Raw genomic sequence first — 17327 nt, forward strand, 5'->3', positions numbered from 1 at the left:
ATAGGCCCCGCCCCTTTTTCGGCGGGCTCGTCTCCCGCTATTTAGTACATTTAGGCAGGGGTAAATATCTCCATATAGCCTCTGGGGCTATATGTGAGGTATTTTTAGCCTTTTTAAAGGTCTTCATTTGCCTCCCAGGGCGCCCCCCCCCCAGCGCCCTGCACCCTCAGTGACTGCCGTGTGAAGTGTGCTGAGAGGAAAATGGCGCACAGCTGCAGTGCTGTGCGCTACCTTAAGAAGACTGCAGGAGTCTTCAGCCGCCGATTCTGGACCTCTTCTTGCTTCAGCATCTGTGAGGGGGCCGGCGGCGTGGCTCCGGTGACCATCCAGGCTGTACCTGTGATCGTCCCTCTGGAGCTTCATGTCCAGTAGCCAAGAAGCCAATCCATCCTGCACGCAGGTGAGTTCACTTCTTCTCCCCTCTGTCCCTCGTTGCAGTGATCCTGTTGCCAGCAGGAATCACTGTAAAATAAAAAACCTAAGCTAAACTCTCTAAGCAGCTCTTTATGAGAGCCACCTAGAATTGCACCCTTCTCGGCCGGGCACAAAAATCTAACTGGAGTCTGGAGGAGGGTCATAGGGGGAGGAGCCAGTACACACCACCTGACCTGTAAAAGCTTTACTTTTGTGCCCTGTCTCCTGCGGAGCCGCTATTCCCCATGGTCCTTTCAGGAACCCCAGCATCCACTTAGGACGATAGAGAAAAAAGAACGTTTGTGTGTTTAAATGGGGTCCAAAGTTTGCACTGAAGAAATCCATATCTATTTCAGCATCAACTCATTATTACTTGAAAACAATTCTTGATCTGTTTTTTAGAGCTGAAGTTTTCATTGCTCATGTTATTTGATTCTTACAATTCATAGTGTAATCTCATGTGTTTATTTATGGTTTTGGAGACCAAATTTGGAGGTTTCCTTCCTCTGCACAGTTATTATAATATTTAATGTTTGATTCACATACAAGTGATAACTGTGTAGCATATAGGTTTTTTCTACTTGTATTGCGACTACTTAAGCCTTGAAAACTTAGATGGGTATTTAATCATTTATTATACTTTATCATCCGTGATAAAAAATCTCTTGTTCTCCACATCAAATTAGCTGTGTCGACACCTGTGGCTCACATAAAAACGGTAATCGGCTCTTATCTGTGCCCAATTTTGGACACAGTGTGACAAAGGTGAGCATAAGGTCTGCGGTCATACCCCGCTGGAGATGCCCAATCTCATCTGATCTTGGAAGCCAAGCAGTGGAGGGCCGGGTTAAGTACTTGGATAGGAGACTACCAAGGAACACCCTGGTACTGCAAATATTTGCCACCTATCTGTCACCAATATAGAGCATTGTCTTACATCTCGGTCATGACCTATGATTCAACCATCTGCTAGGATCAAAATTCCCATTTGGGATACATAGCAGCTTATAAATGACGGTCATATTTACAACAAATGAGCAATTTTCTATCACAGGTTGTCCTACAGCAGGAGTATAATTATTAACAAAATCATAGATATACCCATCTCGGCCTGAATTAGGTATTTGTACCTTACAATTTTTATATATTACTCTTTATATTTTCGCAATGTCACTATTTAACAAATATCGGCGCCTATTGAACTCCTCAATAATTAATTTTTAATGAGAATTAATAAAGTATTGTATTTTAGTTAGCCATTTTTGACATTTAGTCTTACAACATTATCTGTATATGAGTGCTTCCCAACAAGAGTCTTCTTTTTTCTTTTTCCCACGTTCATAATAATCAGGTCTGAATAAGGCCCAATAATACGGGACTGTATAACTGATCCTAATTAGTAGCAATAAACTAGGTAAATGTTCCTAAAATATTGCTTTCCGCACTTTAAATATCGACTATCACCTGGGCTGCATTATTAACAACTGACAATACTATCCAGACTTAAGACCTCGTGCTGAACCAAATTATTTGCTACACTTTGTGTTAGTGTTTTAAGAACTTGCTAGCCATTACATAGGCCACCCCTTATGTATACCATGTAAACTATTTAATAATGTATCTACTGTAGACCTTTAGATTAGCAAAATCTGGATTAAAAAATTAATAATAATCTACTGTTTTTCATCCAAACAATAAAGTTATTATTATCCCCACTAATTTACACAGCCAAACAAACAGCGTGTCAGTATTTTTCGGTGAACTTGGATGAAAATCACTATTAAATGGAGGTAATTAGAATTTTCAGCAAGTAGTTTATCATAAAAACATAAATGTGTCAAAGAAATCAACCTGTGGGATCCCAGCTCCATATGTTCCTCATAAACTTACAGATGATGCCACCTAAAGGGAAAGACATGTCTTTCACATCTGTTAGGAGTCCAGGGGCTACTAGTACATGATTATATGGCATGTGTTTAAAGAGTATGCAACTTACATAGTGGTGTGAAAAAAAAGTGAATCTGCACAATGATTAACTAGGTTTCATTTACAAGGAACAAGTATAATGGAGAATTCTGTACCTACAGTACTTTGACTCCAATATGTGACTGCTTTACTTCATGCACACGCGCTGCAGCAGTTTCAACGATAATAGCGGAGGATATACAAATTTTGCACTCCTTTCCCAACTGAGCAATGTAATGTCATTGCTAAGCCTAGCCTAACTTAATTCCCTTGTCCAATAGGGCCGCAGCAGTTCTAATATGGTGCTGGTCGTGAGCCAATTATGTCTTACGGACCAGCAGCCAAACAGGACCCACCAAGTAAGCAAACCCAGACTCACTGTGTTATAACCCCACCGACTTATATTCGATGCCACAGAGCAGGAGCACTCAGTTTGATGGTGGTCTGCATAAGAAGTGAAGTGGTATCTGCCCCCACGTAACTACCCATTAATAACTACCCATTTCCCCGTCCAAAGTAATTTTCTTTCCATCCATTAACTACCTGACAATACAGACGATTAAGGCCGGCCAGCCATAGAAAATAGGATAGGAACCACACTGTTTGATGTCCATGAATGCTCACTGTGCTTGTACAGTATGTTTTATTCCTTAAGTTAATTGTAGTTCAGAGCTCAGAGTTAGTTGGAAAGTCCTACTGCGAGATGATTGTTATTCCTTTTTGTTAGAGCGGGTAGGCTGCTTTGTTTCTCTTTACAGGTGCTGCAGATTGTTCTGGCAATGTGAGTAGTGATTCAGTGTAAGCCCCTTTCACATCTCCAATGCCGGATCACACCCAGGAAATGGAAACGGGTACTTCCCGGGGGGGGGGGGGGGGGGGGGAACCAGCATTGGACCCTAACGGCAGGCTTCCCGACATGGCACTTTGCCGGGTTGGTTGCCATAGCGGCGGGGTGAACTCCCTATGTGGTGAATGGGTCCTGGGTAGCATCGACCCAGGAACCAGTTTACACTGCCACTGATCCGGTATTCAACCCGGGAATAACCCTTCTTATAACCTGGGTTGAATTAGCGGGTCAGGCGACTCAGGAATTCTCCATGGCCCCTTTCACATCGCACACTGACCCATGTCGACCCGGCAACATGCCAGGTCGATACCGGGTTATTTTTGCGATGTGAAAGGGGTATGTGTGTCCCTCTTCCCTCCTTTTCCAAACACCAGTTAGGTGATTCTTACACACCCATGTAAGGCCCCTCTTACAATCCCAGTGCAAAAGCTCTTAATAGCTGAAAACAGGAAGGCTGAGGCTTTGTGCTGGTGATGAGCCTTCGCGTAACTGGTAAAGCAGCTGGTCAGAGCTCCATGACTAACTACCAATAGTCTTGGTTCTTTGAGCAAAGACCAAGAAAACAATTGACAAGTTTCCAGATGACATGATCTCAGTGTGTCAGGTCAGGCTGGAATGTAGAATCCAATGAATGAGCTTGAGCAGAATCGGCAGAGGACACTGACGGAAGAAGAAGTTGAGGCCGGATATAGTTTTTTCTCATGGACTTCCAGGGTAGAAGAATAGCACACTGTGACAACTGGACAAGAAATAACTGGACTAGAGATCTATTGCCTTGAAGACAGGTAACGAGGCAACTGAGGCTAGAAGAGAATAACTGCAAAGACTGGTAGCTTGACAACTGTGACTTGGAGATAATAACTGTGTAGATTGAGAGTTTATTAACCATAGCTTGAAGACACTAACTGTGAAGACTTATAGGTGGATAACTGTAACTTAAGGACAATAACTGTGAAGACTGGATACTGGATGACTGTGACTTGGAGACAACTGGATACTAGATGACTGTGACTTGGAGACAGCAATTGTAGAGACTGGATACTGTAAGACTTTGACCTGGAGACAGCAACTGTAGAGACTGGATATTAGATGACTGTGACTTGAAAATAATAACTGTAAAGACTGGGAATTGGATTGCTTCGGGTCAAAGACGGAAACTGTGAAGACTGGATACTCTGAAAACGTGACTGATGTACTCAGACTGTTGGAACTGGATTCTTGGAAAATGTGACTGAAGAACCCAGACTGTGGAAACTGGACACTTCTAAAATGTGATTGAAGAACTCAGACTTTGGAATTTGGACTCTTTGAAAATGTGCCTAAAGAACACAGACTGTGGAAACTGGACTCTTGGAAAACGTGACAGAAAAACTCAGACTTTGCAAACTGGACTCTTGGCAACTATGCAGAGGTTCAAATGAACCACCAACAACTCCAGATTACCCGCAGATTCTACCTGGCGAGTTGGCAGCCACAGGAGACAGCACCTGTGCCAGACTCTGGATCAGAGCGTGAAAAGAAGCAGAGTAACATGCAGATGAGCAAGGCAGGAGACTTCCAGGGACAGAGAAACCAGGATGCCCACAGGAGCACAGAGCAGAAGCACCTTCTAGGAAGACCAATATAAAGCACTGGCAGTGTTTGATTCAAATCCAACCCCTTTAAAAGGAGAAGCAGACTTGGATGGGCTGAGAACCTACAGGAAGCGCTGCTATTGGCTACACTGGTCTTCAAAATGGCGGCTCCCATAACTGCAGGCATACAAGGGTAGGTTCTCTTTCCCTGATGAGTCCCCGCTCACTGAACTCCAATGCCCACACCTGCTGCCTCTGTCAGTCTTACCGCAGCCCCTCACATAGAGCAGGAAGCGTCCGCCCACCGCTGCAGCAACGCCATGACCCGAACATTGAGACCCTGGAACCTGGCACCGACGATAAGACCCCGCACCCTGACACAGTGATAACAAATTACAGCATTAAAAGTATAAAAGTAAACATTTAGAAGACAAACATTGATAGCTTGTTGTACGGGCATTAAAAACATCACTATACAGAAGAAGTAAACCTTTAAGGCTGCTCAAATTCTGGAATTCTATTACTGTACATTTTACCAAATGTTTATGCAATTATCATGTAAACTGTGATTAGTTTACAGTGTGTGTGTGCACAAGTCGTGCCTCAGAACAATAATTAAACATTTTACTGCCCTTTGTCATAAAGGACACTGGTGTCACCTACATTAGGGGTGTGTTTAACAAATGGAGTGCATGGTAAGCCTTCTTACAATGGTCGGACAACCCTTTAATCCTCATCAAGACCCTTAGATTCTCCCTGTTGTGAGCCCAGTTTTATATATAGGGGTCAGCAGGTGTGGCCCTGGGAGATCCCAGGTGTGGCCCCCAGGAGTGTGTGCAGGTGTGGCTCTGGGGCCTCCAGGTGTGTGAACAAAGGTGTGGCCCCCAGGTGTGTGTATGTGCAGGTGTGACCCCCATACCCGAGGTGTGTTTGGGTGTACAAGTGTGACCCCCAGATGTGTGTGTGCAGGTGTGGCCTCCATTCCCTCATGTGTTTGTGGCCCCTAGGTGTCTATACAGGTCCCAAGTTTGTAGTGTACATGTACAGGTGCTCACCTTAGTGAAGCAGAGCAGCCACAACTCGTACAGCTGCTCCTTGCCACCACCCTCCTGCACCTGCTGCACTGGGTTCTGGCTCCGCGTCAAGGCCCGGGGCCCCACATGGCGTGGTGGTGCTGCTGCAGTGGCGGATCCCAGGTGAGGAAGTGCGCGGCGCCCAGCAGCCAGATACCAGACAGCAGCAGTTAACAGAGCTGACTGCCCCTGCCCACTCCAGCTGCTGCTCAGCGCAGGTGTCACTGTGGCCCCTCCTGGCAGCTGCCGGTACTGCAGCAGCTCCTCCTGCTCACAACACTCTGCTACACACATGCAGGCAGAGGAGCATTGTAGTGCTGCAGCTGATTGACTTGGTGTAGGGGGAGCTGTGGGCTTGGGCCCCTGTGACTTCCTGGGCCCCTTGGCAGCCGCATCCCCTGCACCTATGGTAGTTATGCCAGTGGGGGATATGTACTAAGCTTCAGCTCCTAACTGCCATGTTACAGGCTGTGTTTGATAAATGACAGGAGGTGATGACAGGTGGTGATTGACTGTAAAATTAAAACGACAGGAGGTCAGCTCCTGTCATTTTCATTTTATATTTCTACACTTTATCTATTCCTAAGGCTTATAACATAGACCCAGCTTCGGGTGTCCTGTCACCAGCGAAACGCGAAGAGCTTGAGCCTGAGAACCTGAGCCGATACCACACACAGATATCCTGGACTCCCGTCATCCATCCCTGGCGTCAATTAGACACTCGCTCCACCATCTGGATCTACAGCTAAGCATCAATTGTTTGGATTCCCTTGTAGCCATTAATGGACAAGTCCTAAGGCTGAGTGTATACCAAGGGACAACCATCTACCGATTTCTGGTAAAATCTATTGCTTACATGCTGACTGCTTTCCATTGGCGGAGGTCCTAGCCAAGTGAGGATTTATATATAGGAGCTTTTTAAGTAGATCGGCTGAGAATCAATTATCCCAATTTGATGGCACTAGCTATTTTATTAAAAATTTTTATATAATGTGTATATTCTTTTATATACTTTTCTCAAATGTGTATTGGTAAATAAATTGTTGATACCATCTATTTTATAACAAACCGTCCATATAGTCTAATTTTCACAGCCAGCGCTGGTTTCCATATTGTTTTTTTTATATATAGTTACAAGACCATGAAACTAACTTCTCTGTTTTGGGGTCCAGTAATCAGTAGATATAATAGAATAACTACCTGTAGGTGCAATCACAGAAAAAGTAAATTTCTGGTAAGTTTTCTCTGAGTAATGAGATGCTTAGTAGAGTAAAAAGGATCATACAGTATGACACCAAAGGAAATCCCAGTCTGTCAAGGAAATAAAAACTGTGCAATAGAAGTGTGTAAGAAAAAAAAAGTGCAATTCACAAACGTACAAGTGTGATTACTATGTCTCCAATACTACTCATTCCTCTACCCTTCCAGTTCATGTAAACAGGCTCTCTTGCTGCATTACATTTACATTTTTCCACTACATCTGTTGCAAATCTTGTACAAATACAGTTTGATTTAATGACCACCTCAAACCTCCCAATGTGCAACCATTTTTATTCACAAACGTGCAAGTGTGATAATATCACAAACCCTGCTTTACTATTACACTCATTTACAGTTGCAGCTTGTGATCTTCTAAGTATATCAGTGTTATGAGCCACGGCTGTGGCTCATTCCTGTTTTGCATGTCGGTTAGGTATTTTATGTTATACTTCTGTTTATGTTCCCCGTGGGTGTCATGGGGTGCTTGGAGCTCTCCCTTAAGGAGAGGATACTGTTATGAACCACAGGTAGTGGTTCATTCCTATTTTATGTTTATAGTTCTCTTGCAGGCCAGGATTTCCCTTTGCTCTGGTTTAGAGGATTATTGTTTGCTGTCAGTGGTCAGTCTGTGTAATTGCAGTCTGTTCCCATGTGTTCAGCCTCACCTGGCTGCTAATTGCATCTTGTCAGTTTGGAGTCATGCAACAGGGCAGCTGTCTGATATAATTAATTAGGCCTCTCTGTTATATGCTGACTGAGTGCAATTTACAGACGCTGGTGATATTTCTAGGTTTCCAGTCTGCTTGAGTTCGTCCCTGCTAGTTCCTGAGCTCCTGTGTAGCAGTGTCTGTCGAGCTGCTTCCTGTGTCGATTCCTGTGTCAGTCCCTGTGTCGATTCCTGTGTCTGATCCCGTGTCCTGCCGTGAAGCGTTCCTGTCCAGAAGTCCTGTGGCTTTGCCTATGCCTGGTCGAGTTGCTGGCTTCTTGGTGTCCACCGGTCTGTCGTTTGGGATTCTGCCTGTCCTCCAGTTCTGAGAGTCTGTGTCGGCAGCATTGGGGGTTCCTGTCCGTTTGCCAGTATTCGTACCGGTTCCGTGAGTAGCGGCTCTGCCGCGTCCGTCGGCCTAGGCCACTGTATTCCGTTATTATTTCTGTCACTGGTGTTTTGCAGAGGGTTCTGCTTATGCTGTCACCGCCGGTACACAAAAGTATTGTGTCGGTGTGTGGTCAGCATTTCCTTTGTTGTTCTTTTCCTTTGGCGGCAAGCCGCACATACTTTGGTTTTAGGTTTGTTAGTTGCCCCTGGCCTTGTTGTTTAGTTAGAGGGCCCCTTGTTATCACCCTGTCTCGGTTCACTCTTTGTCTCTCATTAAGACCTGAGGGGGCATCGAAGTTGGGCAGACGTAATCCGCCCTTCAAACGCGGCTGCCATGGGCTCAAGCAACCATAGTCTCGCAAGAGTGTACTGACAGCACGGGCGAGACAACGGAGATAGGGCGCCAGGGGCTATTCCCTTTCCATTCCCCTTTCCCAGCATTACGTCCTGGTGCTCTGGACTCTTTTCATAACATCTCCCTTGTTCTGAGCACCAGGAACCTAACATTATCACCAGCCCTACCACAAAAAAAGAAATAAAACTTTTTTTTTCTTTTTTGGCCCAGTCCAGTGTCTAGTCTAGAATCCAGTCCTGTTTAGAATCCAGTCCGGTGTTTAGAATCCAGTCCGGTGTTTTTTTTAAAAAAAAATCCAGTCTGGTGTTTAAAAAAACCAAACAAAAACAAAACCCAGTCTTGTTTTGTCTAGTTTAAAAATTCAGTCTTGCCTTGTCTAGTCTTGTCTTGCCTTGTCTAGTCTTGCCTTGTCTAGTCTTGCCTTGTCTAGTCTTGTCTAGTTTTAAATCCTCCTATGTCTACTATGCAAGCCCTGCACGCATCTCTCTCAGCCCTGAACTCTGCTTTCAGTGCTTTGAGACGAGAGCGACTAGAAGTTTTGCAGCAATCCTTAAAACAACTGCAAAACCTTCTGACTAAAATCTTGCTCATCTTGCCAGAAGTCGTTGAGAGTACATCTATCTCTAAAGAGACTCTTGTTCACAGTATGGTGACAAGAGAATCCTCTGGTTTAATTGAAGAGAAAAGGTTTAAAAGTTTTCTGCGGCCCAGGCTCTCTGAAGAGGAGCGTCTGCGTCGCAGAAACTTAAACTTATGCCTATATTGTGGGGGTTTAGGCCACTATCTGCAGACCTGTGAGTTGCGCAAGCCAAAGTGTGGTGACGAGTCTTGCCCTCTGGCCAAGTTGAGTCAGGATACAAGACCTACACCTGTCTCTACTGTGGCAGAGGTACTTGTCACACAACCCACACTAAAAAGCTCTCTGTCCTATAATTGGGGTCCTTGGGCAAGGGAGCCCCATTATAGATTCAGGAATCAAAAGAGAATGTTTCTCTCCTCTCTTGAGGTTCCTGTTGAAGCAGAGTTGCAAGCCCCTGGAGTGGTGCCCGATGCCCAGGTTCCTGGAGTGGTGCCCGATGCCCAGGTTCCTGGAGTGGTGCCCGTTGCCCAGGGTCCTGGAGTGGTGCCCGTTGCCCAGGGTCCTGGAGTGGTGCCCGTTGCCCAGGGTCCTGGAGTGGTGCCTGTTGCCCAGGGTCCTGGAGTGGTGCCCGATGCTCAGGATCTTGGTGCGGTGCCCGATGCCCAGAGTGCTGGAGCGGTGCCCGATGCCCAGAGTGCTGGAGCGGTGCCCGATGCCCAGAGTGCTGGAACGGTACCCGATGCCCAGAGCGCTGGAGCGGTACCCGATGCTCTAGGTTATAGAGGGACATCAAATATTATAGCTCAGGTTTCCATACCAGAAGGGGTCTCAGAAGCTGTTACCCCAGGTAGGGACTTGAAGAGCGCAACCCCAGAAAGGGTATCTAAAACCATAGTTCTAGAAGGGAACTCGAGAAGCAAAACCCCAGAAGGGATCTTTGAAGTAATATCCCCAAGTGGGGTCTCGAGAGACGCAGCCTCAAAGAAAGGTCTAGAGGTCGCTTCCCCAGGAAAGAACTTAAGAGGCATAGCATTTGTGGAGGTTCTGAAGGTTATAGCTTCAGCAAAAGTCCCGGAAGTCATAGTCCCGGGAGAAGTTTCGATAATTATCGACTCAGAGAGGGAGGACAATGGCTAACTCCCAGTGAGGGAAACCGATGGCTCGGTCCCAATGAGGGAGGCCGATGGCTCGGTCCCAGTGGGGGAGGCCGACGGCTTGATCCCAGTAAAAGAATCCGAGGTGCTGACCCCAGCGGGGTTCCCGGAGGCCACTGCCCCAGCGGGGTTCCCGGAGGCCACTGCCCCAGCGGGGTTCCCGGAGGCCATTGCCCCAGCGGGGTTCCCGAAAGTCACTGCCCCGGGTGGGGTTCAGAAAGTCACTGCCCCGGGTGGGGTTCAGAGTGTCTCAGCCTCGAGTAAGGTCAATAGTGACCAGGTCCTAGCAAAGCACTCCAGTCAGTCAGATGGGAAGGAAACAGATCCTGACTCTGTTGATATCTCAACATCCATAATCTTTGATGGGGACTTAGCCCAATTTCTGGCGCTTTACAAACACTATTACATTATTATGTTGTCTAGACCATTTCTGGGCATCACTTCAGAGAACCTTGTGCTCTATCTGATTTATTCTTTTAGAGAGCCTTTTGAGTGGGCGACCAGCCTAATGAAAGCTGAAGATCCCATTCTTCAGGATCCCCCAGCATTCAGTGATGCAATTATTAAAAGATATGGTTCTAAAGAAATTGGTTCAGGTTCCTCTAAGTCACCCGTCTTGTCTGCTGAGAGTCCACCAAATACTGTAAACTCGGCACAAGAGTCTCAGCCCGTTGTTTTGACTGCAGGATGTGCTTTTCTGACTTCTTCTAATAGGAGTACTTTGCCTGAAAGTTCAGCTCCCAAGGGTAAGAAACCTATCTCTGATTTGAACGCAGCCTTGCTGGGTGGTACCATCAGGTCAGACAATGTTTGGGGAATTACCTTGGTCAGACCTAAAGAGCTTTGTAAAAAGAAGAAGAAGAAAAATAAATAATTTTTGACTCTTGCCTTGATAAAAAAAAAAAAAAAAGATTTTTTTCCTTGTCTTGTGTCCAGTGGCCACCGTCAAGGGGAGGGCACTGTTACAAGCTGTTGTTACAGCTTGTTTCTGTTTTCTTGTCTGTTAGACCAGTGTGTCAGGTTTTTTTGTTGTATCCCTTGTTTTGGATAGTCTGTATTTTGGGGTCCTTTGACCCCTCCTCAAGGGGGGGGGGTACTGTTATGAGCCACGGCTGTGGCTCATTCCTGTTTTGCATGTCGGTTAGGTATTTTATGTTATACTTCTGTTTATGTTCCCCGTGGGTGTCATGGGGTGCTTGGAGCTCTCCCTTAAAGAGAGGATACTGTTATGAACCACAGGTAGTGGTTCATTCTTATTTTATGTTTATAGTTCTCTTGCAGGCCAGGATTTCCCTTTGCTCTGGTTTAGAGGATTATTGTTTGCTGTCAGTGGTCAGTCTGTGTAATTGCAGTCTGTTCCCATGTGTTCAGCCTCACCTGGCTGCTAATTGCATCTTGTCAGTTTGGAGTCATGCAACAGGGCAGCTGCATGATATAATTAATTAGGCCTCTCTGTTATATGCTGGCTGAGTGCAATTCACAGACGCTGGTGATATTTCTAGGTTTCCAGTCTGCTTGAGTTCTGAGCTTGTCCCTGCTAGTTCCTGAGCTCCTGTGTAGCAGTGTCTGTCGAGCTGCTTCCTGTGTCGATTCCTGTGTCAGTCCCTGTGTCGATTCCTGTGTCTGATCCCGTGTCCTGCCGTGAAGCGTTCCTGTACAGAAGTCCTGTGGCTTTGCCTATGCCTGGTCGAGTTGCTGGCTTCTTGGTGTCCACCGGTCTGTCGTTTGGGATTCTGCCTGTCCTCCAGTTCTGAGAGTCTGTGTCGGCAGCGTTGGGGGTTCCTGTCCGTTTGCCAGTATTCGTACCGGTTCCGTGAGTAGCGGCTCTGCCGCGTCCGTCGGCCTAGGCCACTGTATTCCGTTATTATTTCTGTCACTGGTGTTTTGCAGAGGGTTCTGCTTATGCTGTCACCGCCGGTACACAAAAGTATTGTGTCGGCGTGTGGTCAGAATTTTCTTTGTTGTTCTTTTCCTTTGGCGGCAAGCCGCACATACTTTGGTTTTAGGTTTGTTAGTTGCCCCTGGCCTTGTTGTTTAGTTAGAGGGCCCTTTGTTATCACCCTGTCTCGGTTCACTCTTTGTCTCTCATTAAGACCTGAGGGGGCATCGAAGTTGGGCAGACGTAATCCGCCCTTCAAACGCGGCTGCCATGGGCTCAAGCAACCATAGTCTCGCAAGAGTGTACTGACAGCACAGGCGAGACAATGGAGATAGGGCGCCAGGGGCTATTCCCTTTCCATTCCCCTTTCCCAGCATTATGTCCTGGTGCTCTGGACTCACTTCATAACATCTCCCTTGTTCTGAGCACCAGGAACCTAACATCAGGGTATAATGGATAAACTTAGTGTATTTAAAAAAAACTATCACCCCTATCCAATTAGGTTGTACGAAAAACATAGGTCCTGGGAAAAGCCATGGTATTTGCTCTGCACTTATCGCCGGTCTAAGGGGAATTTATCATGGAATAATCCGCGATAAATGCCGGCATTGGGGATAAACCCCTGCTTTTTGGAGCTAATTGGATAGCCCCCAGCGAGACAATTACCTGTGGTGATTGACCACAGGTAATTGTATACCATCCATAGTATCTTTGCACATTTTTTATATCACAAAAACACCAAAATATACTATGCCTGGTGCAAAGGTAAAGTTAGCATGGGAGCATAGCAGGAGGTTAGTGATCACATATTGAGATTTATGTTACATACCTGTATATGGCAAGCACAGAGATTTTAATTTACAATTGCTACAATTCTTTTGTTTTTATTTTTATATGTTTAGTATGTAAAATTACATCACAGGGTGAATGCGAATATGTTTATACTGTGCCAACAGAAAACTAAATACATACTGCAATCTGTCAAAATATATATTTTTCAAGTCTAACAGACAATATAAAAAATAGTCTGTTTCATATTAGCTAAATTAGTTTCCATTTGATGGCTATACAGAGTTTTAGAGTTAAAGACAAGAAATAAAGCTGCAACTCAATGAATACGGATGTAGGCAGCAGTGACTTTCTGAATATAGATGTTCTCTCAACTAAAGCCACCCGGGGCTGTGTCTCGTCCAAATGCAAATAGTTGTGTTGTTTACTATTACTTTGCTCAATCTGAAAAACAGAATCCCGACCCTAGTTTCCATGCCTTCACATGGGTAAACCCAAATAAATATTGCTCGGAATAATCAGGAGCACGGATAACACTTGTAGAATTTACATGGAAAGAATTATATTTCCACTCTGGTGTACATTTTAGCAGGTTCTTAAGATGAAATATAATTTTAGACAAAAGTATCTTATTATTCCAGATGTAGCAGTACTATAAGTAAGTATTTTATAATCCCAGATGTAGCAGTACTATAAGTAAGTATTTTATAATTCCAGATGTAGCAGTACTATAAGTATCTTATGATTCCAGATGTAGCAGTACTATAAGTATCTTATAATTCCAGATGTAGCAGTACTATAAGTATCTCATGATTCCAGATGTAGCAGTACTATAAGTATCTTATGATTCCAGATGTAGCAGTACTATAAGTATCTTATAATTCCAGATGTAGCAGTACTATAAGTATCTTATGATTCCAGATGTAGCAGTACTATAAGTATCTTATGATTCCAGATGTAGCAGTACTATAAGTATTTTATAATTCCAGATGTAGCAGTACTATAAGTATCTTATAATTCCAGATGTAGCAGTATTACAAGTTTCTCATGATTCCAGATGTAGCAGTACTATAAGTATCTTATGATTCCAGATGTAGCAGTACTATAAGAATACTATGAGTCCAGATGTAGCAGTATTACAAGTAAGTTTCTTATGATTCCACATGTAGCAGTACTATAAGTGTAAATAGATATCCCAAAAACTGACAATAGAAAAAAATGAAAGAAATGACAATGTACAGTACTTTGTAGGCTTACTAGTCATCATGTTCAGTACAGTGGGGATTGAAAGTTTGGGCCCCCAGGCAAAAATTCATTTTAATGTGCAAAAAGAAGCCAAGGAAAGATGGAAAAATCTCCAAAAGACATCAAATTACAGATTAGACATTCTTATAACATGTCAAAAAAAGTTTGATTTTATTTCCATTATTTACACTTTCAAAAGAACAGAAAACGCCTCTTGATGTAATCCACTGTGGATTTTGAGGTGTGTTTAGGATCATTATCCATTTGTAGAAGCCAGCCTCTCTTTAACTTCAGCTTTTTCACAGATGGCATCAAGTTAGCATCCAAAATTTGCTGGTATCTTATTGAATCCATTTTTCCTTCTACTCGTGAAATGTTCCCTGTGCCACTGGCTGCAAGACAACCCCAAAGCATGATTGATCTACCCCCATGCTTAACAGTTGGACAGAGGTTCTTTTCATTAAATTCTGTGCCCTTCCTTCTCCAAACGTACCTTTGCTCATTCCGGCCAAAAAGTTCTATTTTAACTTCATCGGTCCACAGAACTTTATTCCAAAATGCATCAGGCTTGTCTATATGTTCATTTGCAAACTTCAAACGCTGATTTTTGTGGTGAGGACGTAGAAGAGGTTTTCTTCTGATGACTCTCCCATGAAGACCATATTTGTACAAGTATCTCTTTATAGTGGAATAGTGTACCACAACTCCAGTGTCTGCCAGATCTTCCTGGAGGGATCGTGCAGTCAAACGTGGATTTTGACTTGCTTTTCTCACAATCCTGCGAGCTGTTCTGTCTGATATTTTTCTTGGTCTTCCAGATCTTGCTTTAACTTCCACTGTTCCTGATGACTGCCATTTCTTAATTACATTCCGAACAGAGGATATGGGCATCTGATAACGCTTTGCTATCTTCTTATAGCCTGCTTTGTGAGCATCAACTATTCTCAGTTTCAGTGTTCTACACAACTGCTTAGAGGAACCCATGGTGCTGATTGTTGGAGCAACGTCAGATGAGTCTGGGCTTTTAAAACCTTTGAGATTGACATCACCTGGTCTTTCCAGACGATGATTGAGAACAATCCATGACACTGCCAGGTCTCAGCTGTCCAAAGGGGGCAGTACAAGGTATTAACTCTGCAGGGTGCCCAAACTTTTGCAGACGCCATTTTTTGTTTTCTGTTCTTTTGACAGTGTAAATGATGGAAATTAAATCAAACTTTTTTTGACATGTTATAAGAATGTCTAATCTGTAATTTGATGCCTTTTGGAGATTTTTCCATCTTTCCTTGGCTTCTTTTTGCACATTAAAATTAATTTTTGCCTGGGGTGCCCAAACTTTCGATCCCCACTGTATGTGCACAGCCATTTCATTATTATTTGTCAAAGGAAGGCACGCCAATTCCTGCCACAGGTTGGTATCATCCCATGTTGCACATTTTCTTGTCTTTTTTTAAGAACTTTATATATTTATTTATTTATATATTAATTTATATATTTATTTACTTACTAATATATTGGGTTTCCACCCCTCAAAAGTGTTACACAGATGTAGCTGTGCTGATCTTTGCTGCGATGAGTACGCATGTGCGCACGCACCTCGGCAGAGACTACACATGCTCAGGTGCGAATAGTCATGGACTTGCACACCCCATCGATGTCACCTTTATTGAGCAAGTTCATAACACTTTGGGGTTTTGGGGTTCATATCAGGGTGCAGGGCACCCCCAAATCAGCCCAGCCAAGAATTCTTGACTGGGCTGATTTGGGGGTGCCCTGCACCCCGATGTGAACCTCAAAGTGTTAGGGACTTGATCGATAGAGGTGACCTCGAAGCGGTGGGCAAACCCATGTCATTGGCCAATTATATGCTAACAACCTCTTATTATATATTGCAATTTACAGTAATGATTGCATAGTGCATCTGCACCCATTCCTTCATGTGCTGTGATGTATCTGTTGTCAAAAATAGAATTCTTAACCATATTTGATGCAAAGTTAGTGGGCAAAAGGAAAACAATAGATGCTTTTAAAAGACGTCAAATGGCTGATTTGTAAAACAATGCAAAAAGATTACAAATTTTGTTTAATTACAAAGGAATTAAATGAAAAATGCAAAAAAATCTAGAAAAAAAAGGTGCTTGTGGGATATTTTGAGCCCATTTTAAAGTTAAAAAAGTTGTAATAAAATTATCCAAATCAATTATTTTGGCTTGAATACATGCTTTAATTACATTTGTACAGAATAATCTTACAAACAAGTTGATTTTGGGGTATTTTTTACTACTACAAATGGCATTAAATTGTTGGCCCAAATGTAAGCTAATTGAAAAATTCCAAATGACTAATTATTGATTTAGAAGGGGGGGGGGGGGGTCGGGGTCGGGGTGCCCAAGGAGTTCTGCATTGTGTCCCAACATGTTAACCTTGAAATAAAGATTTTCCCTCAGTGAGGTGCGAACGGAGGAATGCAAGTTTACTCTGACTGGTTGAGTGCGAGTTTCTAAGTGGATTGCCAAGAGAATTTGCATTGCAAATTTGGGTTGAAGATGGCAACTCTCACCTACTTGGATTGACCCCTTAGATTGGAATCTCATTTGGCCAGGGCCATAGTAAAAAATGTAATAGGGTACCAGTGAGCCAAGAATGCAACCTGTAAGAAGATTGGTATTTACCACTTTCATTTGGCATGTTTATTCCGGCTGCTATTAATTATATAAGGCAACCACAGTCACATAGCACATGAAATAAAGAGATTTGGAATGACCCACTGGGTTTTGTGTACTCTATGACATTTTCCTCCTCTGCTATCACATGACGTACTGGGAATCTATGAGGTTCTATCCGTGTAGCAGATTAAATGTCTCTGGCATGCTTCTTTTCCCTTCAGAGGAATTTTGAAAATGAGATAATGATTTGTAGAAGAAAATCGTAGAAAAAGGACTAATGATGCATGCTTAAATTGCATTTTATATTTTTCCAAAATAAGTCATATTCTATATGGTATTGCTGTTTTAGCTAAAATGAGTCACTCATGGGTGGAAGCTCCTGCTTACAGTATATTCCATTTTTGCATCTGGTGCAAATTACAAAATTCAG

General features: G+C 43.7%; 1 protein-coding gene and 1 pseudogene across 3 annotated transcripts in view; one reads left to right on the forward strand and one right to left on the reverse strand.

Annotated features, from left to right (window-relative positions):
* Positions 1 to 17327, reverse strand: part of NALCN (sodium leak channel, non-selective) — a 1296054-nt gene that overhangs the window by 835352 nt on the left and 443375 nt on the right. The window lies entirely within an intron of this gene.
* On the forward strand, positions 1191 to 1311 carry LOC135051636 (5S ribosomal RNA; annotated as a pseudogene).

The sequence above is a fragment of the Pseudophryne corroboree genome, chromosome 2, assembly GCF_028390025.1.
Source record: "Pseudophryne corroboree isolate aPseCor3 chromosome 2, aPseCor3.hap2, whole genome shotgun sequence".
Classification (NCBI taxonomy): Eukaryota; Metazoa; Chordata; class Amphibia; order Anura; family Myobatrachidae; genus Pseudophryne; species Pseudophryne corroboree.